Consider the following 12601-nt stretch of genomic DNA (forward strand, 5'->3'; position numbering starts at 1 on the left):
ATATATATATATAAAATTTTATTCACCCATAAAGAAGAATTAAATAATGTCATTTGAAAGACAATGGATAGAATTGGAGATCATCCTGTTAGGTATAATAAAACCTGTCTCATAGACAAGTATTACGTTTTCTCTCATGTGTGGAAATTAGCAGGGTTTAGGAGTAAGGGGTGGAGGACTTTATTGTTAAAGGAGTATTTTGGGGGATGTGGAAAGAGAAAAGGAGAAGGAGGGAAAAGAGATAAAAGAGAATAATATATAGTATAGACATGATCAAAGTGTAAGATATGTGTGTACAGAAATGTTATAATGAAACCCAGGTCTTTGTGCAATTAATGCAGGCTAATATACAAGAGGAAAAATATAGAATGGCAGAGAAAAGAGTGGGACATTTGATAAAATCAGAGTCACTCTGGTCCTATCTTCTTGAGCATCTTTCATTAGGAAGATTCTATCTTTTTCCCTGGATCTCTTGATCTCTCATATCCTTATGTACAGAGTTGGTTTAACTCTCACCAAAACCCCTCATGTGACAGGCTATAAACTGAGATGAGAATTTTCTCTCTGTGGTACATGCCCAACATCCCTCTGCTCATCTTCCTTCTCTTCTCTTAATCCAATAACTCCCCACATCTAAGATGTGATCCCAGAGATGTGTCCGGATTTTATTTGCCACTTCCCTCTCCACTTCCTGTTTTGCATGTCACCTTCTCCACCATGGTGACTAAATTCAGGATTCCATAAACTTCTGTCATTTATGGAACACCATCTTTTCTTATTAGATCAACTCGCCTTTTGTTTTATTATTTACTGTTACTGTCTAAATAAAGGGTCCCCCTCTTTCATACAGATATATGTGTGTGTATGTATGTGCGTATATGATTAGAAAATTTGTATGTCTATAAACAATGATACATTTGGATTGAATGGAAAGTTATTATTATAACATAAAATATATGTACACATAGACCACCTAAAATCAGATATATCTACGTAAGGTTGGGTGTGTTGTACTTTGAGAATAATGTCTAAATTCTTCAGCGCCCACTTTTACCATCCTATTTTGCAAAGTTTATTATAAAGGGGGGGTCTTTTAAAAGCATAGATTGGTGCTTGAAATTTTTCCTTTGAATTTAAAATTCTAGTATACACTCGTAGCAAGAGCAATGGCTCCCGTTGCTGGAGGCCGCCTGCGTTCAATGACCCCAGGCTTTCTATGTGGGGGCCTCCTGTGTTCAATAGTCCTAGGCTCTGAATATCTCTAATCCTCTGGGGCTTTGAAGGGCAGAGTCTCATTCACTTTATATATATGGAAACAGGCTTATGACAGTAAGCTATGTGGCCCTACGTCATCCAGCAGTTTGAAGCAAACTTGAGTTGGATTCTGAATAGTCTTTATTTCACCCCAGTGGCATGCTGACATGTGGTATAACTGAATTGATAGTTAAGTTTTTTAGGAATTTTTCAATTCAGCTGCTAAATACTGGCATTTAAAAAATTAATTTACAGAAACTCAAATTACATAGGTTATATGAAGACAGGTAGCAGGCATTGAAAATGTATCAATTTCATGTCACATTTCTGGACTTTACTATAAACAATAATCTTGAGCTTATTTCTAGGCTTTGCATCTGAGCAGTGGAAACACTATGTGGTTATTCACTACAGTGTGCAGTGATGTTATCTTGGTAATTTGAAGTTGGCCATGATGCAGCTATTTACACTGTAGAATTCACATATACACTGAACCAGGACTTCCCCCATCCCCAAGTTGGTTGCTAAACATTAACTAACATAGCATCGACAGCTGTCTTTATCATCACTGGCTAGGTTGAAAAGAATGGTCTTTCTCTTGAAGGATGTAAAGTCACTGCAGGAAGTGTATAAAGAATTCACTCCAGTTGGCAGTCAACTCCAATTAGGTGTTGGACCAAGAGGAGATGAAAGTTCAAATGATTTCCTCAAATGTCATTATTTAGAATGATTTCCCGGAAACACCACAGCCATGTCAAAAACTTTTTTTGATGAGTAAGAAGAAAATTATAAGAATAGGAGGTTTTCAGAGTGAAACCCATCTGTGCCAGTATGTCTGCCCAAATGAATCACACGTGTCAACACATTACCCTTCTGCTTACAAGTAAGTGTTTCTGATGTAAAACACATTTCAGGAATTTCTCAGATGTTTTCTTCACTGAGATGGGAGGCAGCCCACTCAGAATATTCTCGCCATATCACAACCTGGTGTCTGTTATTATTATTAACATATACAATTCTTGGCTATTAAAGTGTCAACTGTCATGTGAACTATTAACCTACATTATTTTATTTAAGAAGAATGTAGTAGGGTGCTAGGGATGTAGCTCAATTGGTAGAGTGCTTGCCTAGCATGAATGAAGCCCTGGGCTCAATCCCCAACCCTGCATAAACTGGTCATGGTGGTGAACCCCTGTGGAGGCAGGAGAATCAGAAGTTTAAGGTCATCCTTCACAATATAATGAGTTCCAGGCCAATCTGGCCTCCAAACAAAAGCAAAAACAAATAAAAATATTAAAAATGCAATAAAGAGAACATAGAAACTATCACTCCCATTTCATGTTGAGGGCAGTAAAGCTCAAAAAGTTTAGAAGATTTGCTAAAGTTAGTCAGTGAGAAAACAAATTCAAGAGCCAGTCCAGGGGCTGGAGAGATCATTCAGTGGTTAAGAATGATGGTTGTTCTTGCAGAAGACTCAGGTTTGAATCCCAGCACCCACATGGCAGCTAAGAACTGTCCGTAACTCCAGTCCCAGGGGATCTGACAGCCTCTTCTGACCTCCACAGGCATTGCACAACACAGGTGTACTTACCTACATGCAGGAAATACACATACACATAAAATAAAAATAATAAATAAAAAATTAAAAAAAATTAGCCCAGTCCAAATGCTTGACGCTAAAAATGGAGATCTAAGATACCACACAATGATACTCCTGGCATGTGAAAAGGTTACAAGCTAAATTGATGGATTGGATGAACACATCAAGTTATCCTGCAGATAGATTTTTCAGGAGCATTAATTGACTAAACAAACAGACCCTCAATTCTGTCTACCTCTCCCTGTGAGTTTGATTCTGCATTCCAAGTGAGATAGTAAACCACATTTCTTGCCAAATATGGAACTGTTGTGTGGAGTATCAGTCATACCTTGACCTTGATCAGGATTAACAATCTCCCCACCAAACAATTGTTCATATTCTAAAAGCCTTGTTCAGCTAAGTTTTTTTTTGTTTTTTGTTTTTTTGGTCTTTTTGAGACAGGGTCTCCCTGTAGCCCCAGCTGTCCTGGAACTCACTATGTAGACCAGGCTGGCCTTGAACTCACAGAGATCCGCCTGCCTCTGCCTCCCAAGTGCTGGGATTAAAGGCCGCACCACCAGGGCAGCTAAGTTTTAATAACACCAGAGGTATGTAGTCAAGTAAGCAAAGGCCAAGGGAGAATTGAGACATGTCACTCTGACACTTAATTTGACTCTTTGGACTAGCACAAAGGGAAGCCAAAATGACAAACATTTGTGTTGCCCATGAGCCTACTGGCCAAGAAAGATTTCTGTTTTCTAGCATCTACTCTGATGCCTTACTCAAAGTTCTAACGATGTGAAGGAATAAGATTTAGGTATAATGAGCAGTGCAGAAAGGCTCACAAGATGATTTTAAAGTGTGTTTTCGGTTTGGACCTGTGGCCCAAGCTTGTCCATTGGTATTTTGAGATTACTTCTGAGTCCATTTCAAGGCAGAGGGACCAGGGATATGAAGAGCAGAGATCCTGTGGTCACTGCTTCTCTCCTCCCTATAGAGCTCTTGTTTTCTTCAGAGTGTCTGAGGCTACTGGTCTTTTGATCAACTCTCAATTACACCCAGGGGCTTTCTGGCGATAAACATGGTTGTTTAATTCATCTCCTAACTGTCAGGGGAGCAAGGACCTGAAATGTCACCACCTTTCTGTCATTCTCATTATAAACTTACTCAAAGACTCTGAGGCCCATGTGCAAAAGAAAGCAACTTTGTTACCCCAAGATGTAGTGGTGCTGTCTCTGGGTCCAAGGATGTCTTGAGTGCTTTATGCTTAGTCTCACCAGGGCTTTTAGGAAAATCTGTAAGGGATAAGCCCTCTGAAGTAATCAGTCAAGTAAGTGTTAGCCATTGTGAAGACCTTCAGAGAAGGGTTAGCAGAACCAGTAAAGCTGCTGCTCCTCAGCCTGTCCTGAGGGGCTGGGCAGGTTCTCCGCTTAAAATTCAGCTCTGCACATCATTCAGCCTGTGTTCTTGTCCTCAGACTCCTTGATGAAGATTTAAGGGATCAACATTTTTCAGGAATCAAAATTTAGAAGTAACAAAAGCTAACTCTACTTGATAAAGTATCTGCTTTGAACTCTTTGGAGGGTTCTATTTGCATCATCACCAAAAAAAACTCTAAAAGGAGTTTTGTTTTTTTTTTTAATCTTTAGGGCAAGTAAGGCACAGAAAGCCTAAATTATTAACTCAAGATTAGTGAGTGGTATAGCTAATAATTGAACCAAGATCTGTTTGGTTCTACAAACTTAACTTACACCTTCTTCACTCTGAGCCACTTTGAGGCTTATTAAAGGGAAAGACTGGGGACTGTCTGTGTTTTCTTAATACCACTGGATTCAGGAGGCATGTACTTAAACATTATGTCCTCATAATAAATACCTGATTTGGGATCATTTTGTTCTTTAATTCCTTCTTTCTTTCCTTCATTTCTCTATCTTCCCTTCCCCTTCTGTTTTTTCTTTGTTTTTTTGAGTTTATTTTCTATCTTTAAGCTGGCAGTAAACCAAGTTGAACCCAGTGATTATTGTCCAAATTAAATAAAAAGGATGGTAAGTGTAAATGGTACCTCTAAGGGTTCAAATCTGAGGAGAAAGAGAGAGAAAGAAAGACCAAACATTCATTTCTTGACAAAAGCAAGCTATTACAGCATCACAAATGAGACACACGATTCTTGAACTAAAAAGTTTCTCTTGAACAACTGTGCTGTTGGAAGAGCGGCCAGTGATTTCTAGGGTACCCTGGAGACACTGAAACTAGACCTCAGCCATAAGGATGTTACCACACTGGGATTTCGAAGAAGTCTTTCTGTGATGGCTCTGTTACCACACTGGGATTTCGAAGAAGTCTTTCTGTGATGGCTCTTCCTATCAGATATGATCAGAGACTTGAAGAAAGAGTTTCCAGGTGGATATGCACAGAGACAAAAAAGACTAAGAGGATTCACTACTTAGTGGGCGAGGAAAAACGGTCAGAGAAGGATGAAAAGCAGGAACAGGGACAAACTAGAAGAGAATAAGGGAAGAGAGGGTGTGACTGAAAGAGGATTTTGCAAAACATAAACTGAACAGTAGGAAGAGAAAGAGAAAAGTGGGAGGGGAGGGAACCGAGAAAGAGGGAGGCCCTTCAAAGACACCTCCTTCAAGAGCCTACTATCTGCTGGTTATAGTGGCTCATGTGTTTAATCCAAATACTCTGGAGGCAGAAGCAAACAGTTCTCATCTACATAGTAGGTTTCAGGCCAGCTGGGGTTGCATAGTGAGACACTGTCTAAAAACAATTTTTGCTGACTATGAGGTAACTAAGGAATGTGGGGTTTCTCCAGCCACAAAAGATGCTGATTCAGTTCTTGTAATTCAGAGCTGAGCCCTGGATATAAAACCCCCATCATACCAGCCCTGTAAGTCCCCCTAACCTTAAGTTTAAGTGAATACTTGAGGTGAGTCATTATCATCCCCATTTGTTTGAAGTGAATTCTTTTTGCTAATTCTTTTGTGTTATTCTTCATTACCTACTTACTATTTATTGAATGCTTTCTAAGATTAGGCACTGTTCTGGTTTTTGTCTTTGTGTGTCTGTGCGTGTGTGTATACAAGTGAATGTAGACATGTGTTCACATCTGTGTGGAGGCCAGAAGACAGCCTGGGTGTCATTCTTCTGGTGTCATCCACCTTCTTTGGGTCCCTCACTGGCCTTGAACTTGCCAAGTAGGCTAGGTCCCCTGGTCACTAGAGATCTGCCTGTCTCTGCCTCCCTAGCGCTGGGATTACAAATAAGTGCCACCACACCTGCCGTTTTTTATGTGAGTTCTAGGGATTGAACATGGGCCCTGATGGTTAAAAGACACTCTACCTACTGAGTCCCAGCCCTGTTCTCAGTAGTTTAAAAATTAGTGGTGAGACTTCTCAGATGTTTCCATTTCTCTGTAGGTATCTGTCATCATATTATCATCACTAGCATCATCTTTTATGTGCGTTCCTCCATTGAGAATTTATAAACATTTTTTATATCAGTTATCACATTGTGTGCTCCTAATACACCTGATGATGCCAAGATCATTGTGTTGATTTGGAAGATAGGAAAACAAAGGTGCAGAGAAGGGAAATTACTTACTTCACTTCAGCCCATAATCTAGAAGCTACAGACATGGTTGGGGCTGTAGAGGCGGCTCAGTGGTTAAGAGCACTGGCTGTTCTTGCAGAGGAACCAGGTTCAGTTCTCAGCACCCAACAACTAACAACTATCCATAACTCCAGATCTAGGGGATCCGACATCCTCTTCTGACCTCTGCAGGCATTGCATAACATAGGTGCTCTTGAATACAGTTCACTCACAAACATAACATAAAAATAATAAAATGAAATAGTTTTTTAGAAAGATATAGACATGGGATTAAAACTCACATTGATTCCTACCCACTGCTTCCTCTTTGTTGGTATGGTAAGCGGTCTACACTGCTGATATGGACTGGGAAGGGTTAACACGCCATCCTGTGGACTGTTGTACACAGTGGACACACAACAGCTCTGCCCCTTCTTATTTGATTAGCCTTAGACAATGGCCTAATCTCCACGAGTCTGTTTCTTCTTATTTAACCGAAGCATAATGAGAACATAAAGGTCCTTCCATTAATCCAAAGATTAAATAAGATTGTGCAAGTGCCTGGCACAGAGTAGTTATGATTGCAAATCCTGCCCCTTTCTTTTGGGCAATGTAACATGGGAAAGAGGACATCTCAGGTGGTGTGGATGTTGGTATCCTTAAACACCCTATCAACTGAAGACTCCTTTGCCTGTCACTCACTAGGCACTGGCCCACAGCTCTAAAACAAATTCGTATTTGTTTTGTTCTAGCCAAGGGAAATCATTTGCCAGTTTATTTGACCATGTGTAATACAGCCTGATCCGTGTTACACATAGCTACCTGGGGTCATGTGTACCAGATCAGGGTCTTGAAAACTGTTTTCTTTTTTTGAAAAATTGGGGTTCATCAGCCCACAGGAAATGATACAAGTCAATTGTACCTGTTTGTGTATTGGGTAAAATAATTGTGGAAACAGAGTTGATCAAGGAGCAATAGAAAGAAAAGAGCTTAAGTAGGGAGTCCGGGGCCTCTGGGTCTTTGTATGTCAGTGAACTCGCCTGTTCTTTGAGAATCCCTATGCTTTGTGAAACTGACCTTGGAGGGATTGTGCTATAGTGGTGGGGTAGACCAAGAGTTTACTTTCAGATAGATTGGAACATATATATGCATGGAGGTTAATGTATAAATCTCACATCAGTGGATTGTGGATTATTATCTCTGTTTTGGAAGCGAGGAGATATTCTCTGTCTATTCACACCCAGTTTCTTCCTTTGTTTCCTCCAAGATGAGTCTTATCTTATGTGATTTACCATCTACATGGCAAAAAAGCTCCAAAATCTCAAATCCCTACCCAGCCCTCTCCTTTGAATTCTGAACAATACATTTAAATGCCTCCTTGACATTTCTAGGTGGAAGTGTAATAATCATCTCTAAGTTATGTCTGAAGAAAACCCCTGGAATCCCATCTCAGCACTCTCAGTACCTTTCCTTGTCATCATCAGAGTTCATGTCTCATTGATTACCACCACCACTATCACATTCACTAACTCAATTCCCAGTGATCTTTTTAGATTCCACCCGTTCTCTCATCTACCCTGTCCACTTTGGCAGTGACACCTCTCTATTCTAACTTGAAGACCTTTTTTCCAGAACCTTTGGTTTTGCTTCATACAAACCCATGTCACCCCATTCCTTTCCCTATTCTGGCCCACGGGGACCACTGGAATACCTTCCTGACTGGTCTGTAACCTTCCTCTGCTCTCTACATACAATCAACTCTCTAGGAAGCTACCAGCCAGACATATCACCACTGAAAATAACTCCTCCTCTGATATGTGCATCATCCTCACCTGATTCTCAATTATCAGATAAAACCCAAACTTCTCACATCGCACTTAAAAAGTCCTTTCTGATCTGGTTCTTGATGATGTCCTAGATCTCATCTCCTACTCCCCCCCCCTTGGCACACTGTGATCCAGCCAAAGTTGGTTTCTTTGTGCTGCTTCAACTTTAACCCCATGCTCTCCTCTTCATTGCCAGCTTTGCATTGCCTTTTCCCTCCAGCTGGCGGTCTCTGCCTTGGGTCGTCACACTGTGGGCTCTTCCTTCTGAGTCATTCCCCCTTCAAACACTGAACATGTATTACAGGGTTAGTGCTGACCCCCGCCCCCTCATTTAGACCACCTGGACATTCCATTTTTATATCAATCTATATTATATTTGTCCAGGGATGTGTCTTTATCTCGTATTATCTCATTTATTTGGATTTCATTTGTCTACCTCAACTATTACTCAACTACAACATGCATCCCAGGGGAGCAAAAGTTCTCTTCATGGGACTGGGGAGATGGCTCAGTATATAAAAGTGCTTGCTCTGCAAACATAAGGACTTCTGTTAGAATCCTCATCACCCACATAAAGCTGGACATGACTATATGTACCTATAACTCCAGTATTAGGGAGCCAAAATAAGGGAATCCTGCCATCCAGCCTAGCCAAAACCAGGGATCTTCTGTTTCAGTAAGACTTCCTGTCTCCAAACCAAAAGGTTGAGACCAATAAAGAGAGAGATACCCAGTGTTCTGCTCTGGCGTCTGCATGCAACCACAGAGACACATGCACCCACAGACTTACTTTCATGCCCTACACATATACAACACATACATTACACACAAAAGATTAAAAAATGTCTTCATGGCCACTATCCTGTCTGTGCTGTTAAGTACTTGGGCTGCTGTAGAGTTGGTACCCAGTAGCATTTTGTTTGAATGACTAGATGATGTCTCTTTTATAGCTCTTACAGTTAGCATCACCCGAAAGCTTATTCAAAGGTTTTAAATAAGGAAGGATCAAATAAGTTTATGAATATGGCTGCAAATACTATTCTATTACTTTGACAGCATCTTGGAAGCAAACAAAACTAAACAAACACATGTTTTCTGACCTTGAATGTGCACATCTAGCTAAGATACATGTGACAAAACCAAATTGCATCTTCAAAATAAGCCATTCTAAACGGTTGTGGGTGTTGTGTGGTTTTTCTTGGGTGGGGAGCTCTGCAGGGGCAGGGTTCGTATCTGTGTCTTACACTTGGCCTGCTTGCTCCTCCTGACCTCCAACCAGCACAGCATCCTCCAGTGCCTCTGCTCTCGGGCCTCCTTTATCAGCCTTTTCTGCTGCTTGGTCCCTCTCCCAGTCTGAGCCACCATTAGCTCAGGTTGCAGTTCACCCTCACAGCTCCGTGACTTATTAGACACACAGGGGCTTGCAGCCAATGTTTTCCCTTCTTTTACCCTCGGCGTTCCCATGTATGAGAAGGAGGGAATGCAATGTTCACCTCTCAAAGCAGCTGTGGGCAGCAGCTGAAGTGGCTGAGCTGGTCCTAGAACCCTTTCAATGCTGGTCCTGCTGCGGAGCTCAGTCAGTGCTTTGCGCATTGCAAATCTGTGTGACTTAGCACATTGTTCTGCAACTACCCCCAAGAAATGACTTTTCCCTAAACCGTGTTCTTCTTGGAACTTCAACAATTCAATTTAATATGTAGAGTATTTACTCTAAATCACCAGCTGCCTCATGTGTGTGGTTTGAGTTTTGTACCAAAAGCTAGATTGCTGGAGAACAAGACCCATGGGACACGTAAGAAGCAGGACCCACTTGACTTTGTTAGGCAGTTTCTAAGCCCGGACTAATAATAGCTGACAGCGTTGTGAAGAGATCTACATTTTGCTGCTGCTACTGCTATTACTGCCATAGGATGATTATTACTATGACTTTTGCTATTACTGACCTCTCACTGCTTTTGTTATTATTTTTATTGCTGTTACTACTCTTGCTATTACTAACATTAGCTAACATTTACTGTATTTGCTTCATGACAGGCAGTAGGCTATGCCCTTTATATTTGTTACCATGAGTCACAAGCACATAGTCAATGCAGGATACAGTGCATGTCAAGGCTAAGTATGTGAGTTGGAGGCCAGACTTCCTGGCTTTGAATCCTGGTTCTAATGATTACTAGGTATACAAATTCTAGGAAGCTTACTGTGATGGTTAAACTTCCCTGTCAACTTGACTAAATTTGGAGTCACCTAGGAGACTTTGAGTATGTCTGTGTGGATGCCTCTAGAGAGGTTTTACTGAAGTGTAAAGACCCATGCTGAATGTGGCACCATCTCAAGGACTGGGGGTCCCCAACTGAATCAAAAAGGAAAACAGGAGAATGTCATCTGAGCACCAGCACTCAACTCTGTCTTCCCCTCTTTGCTTTGTGATTGTAGACACAATGTGATGAGCTGCCTCACACTTCCGCTCTATGCCTTCCCTACCATGATAGGCTAGATCTCCTCGAACCATTAGCCAAAGTATATACTTCCTTCCTTAAGTTACTTTTGCTAGGTGTTTTGTTGTAGCAACAAGGAAAACAATGAATACGCTTACTCAACTACCTTGTGTCTCGTGTATCTTAAAATATGTATATTAAGAACAGATTAGATAATGAAAATTAAGAATTTTTAAAACTTTTTATAATGCTTGGCATTTAATAAACATGCTGATTTTCAACTTGGGAAATTCATTGAATCCTCACGAATGATGAGGCTTATGCTGCATCTTTACCTCAGAATGCGTCTTGGCATCACTGAGAACAGGGGTGATTTAGAACCTCTCCAAGGAATTCCTAGTAGGTCTTTCCATTTGAATCAGTGACTCTTCCTCAGTGTCTATGAGGTTAGAAATTACCCAAGCACATGTGTTTGAACTTCTGCTGCCAACTTTGCCAACTGCATGGCTGACCCACATCAATGTGGGGAAATTGCCAGTTAATCTTTCATTAGCATGTTCTTGTTCAAAGAACACTGTTACAGTGCTGCCTCTAGTGTATGGACCCAGTGAGTAAAGAACATTAAATATTTTTTCTACTTAATTAACTTCAGCATTTAGGAGATTAAATAAACACATACTTACATTCCAAGAATGTGTTAGAAAATTTAGAAAAATGAGGAAAATAAATCCCTCTTAATCCTGTGACTTTAGCACAATTATTTCACCATGTTGACTTTCCTCTGTGCTTCCTGTTTACCTTTATTTTATTCATTATGACAGCCTATTGGTAAACCTATTTCTCTCTGTTCATTTAGCTTTTCAATGAATATTTTCCATCCTCCTTCTAATATAGTATTTATGGCCACAGTGTTTATTTGTTATTGGTGTGTATTCGTTGTTGACAGTGGTGGGTTTATGAGGACTTTTTCTTTCTTTTTTATTGAGCAAATTCACACCTCTCTCCCTCACCTTGGTGTCCAGTTCCTCTGACAGCTTTTGCTAACCTTCCTTCCTTCAGTCTTGTCTGCTTTCCTGACATGTATGCATCGATGTTAACATCTATAACATCTATATCCATATCCATATATAGTCTAATTTATCTACATATCTATATATGTTGAGTGCTATCCCACAAATAAAAGAAACATGCAATATTTTTCATTCTGTATAAGACTTATATCACTGAGATATCTTCAGTTGAATCCTTTTTTCAGCAAATGACATAATATGATTCTTTAGAAATGAAAGAAAACTCATTGTGCATATATATTACATTTTACTTATATGCTTGTCTGTTGATGGACATGCAGGCTGACTTGGATACCATAAATGGAACTGCAGTGAACATAGATGTGCAAGTATTTCTCTAGTATGCTGACTTGGAGTGCGTACCAAGAAGTGGTACAGCTGGGCCATGTGGCAGTTCTCTTTTAAGTTTTGTGAACAGCCTCTGTACTGATTTCCATGGTGGCTGCAGCAGTTTGAATTCCTGCCCACAGTCTACAAGGTTTTCCCTTTTCCCATATCCTCGCCAGCATTTGTTGCTGTTTTGCTAATGGTAGCTCTTGCTACTGAAATGAGATGAAGTCTCAATATAATTGACCCTTAATATAATTTGCCTGATAGTGAAGGATGTTGAGTACATATTTCAAATATTTTTTGGCCGTATGTCATCTTTGAGGACTGTCTATTCTTTCATGAACTCCTTTGTTGATTAGATGTTTAGGATTTGGGTATTTAGTTTTTGAGATCTTTATGTATTTTATATTTTACTCCTCTGTCATATATAGCTAGGAGATATTTTTCTCCCACTCTATGGACTATTTCTTCACTTAGTTGTTTCCTTTGCTGTGCAGGAGCTTTTTTTTTTTT

Source organism: Nannospalax galili, unplaced genomic scaffold (genome assembly GCF_000622305.1).
Source record: "Nannospalax galili isolate Female #2095 unplaced genomic scaffold, S.galili_v1.0 scaffold380, whole genome shotgun sequence".
Lineage (NCBI taxonomy): Eukaryota > Metazoa > Chordata > Mammalia > Rodentia > Spalacidae > Nannospalax > Nannospalax galili.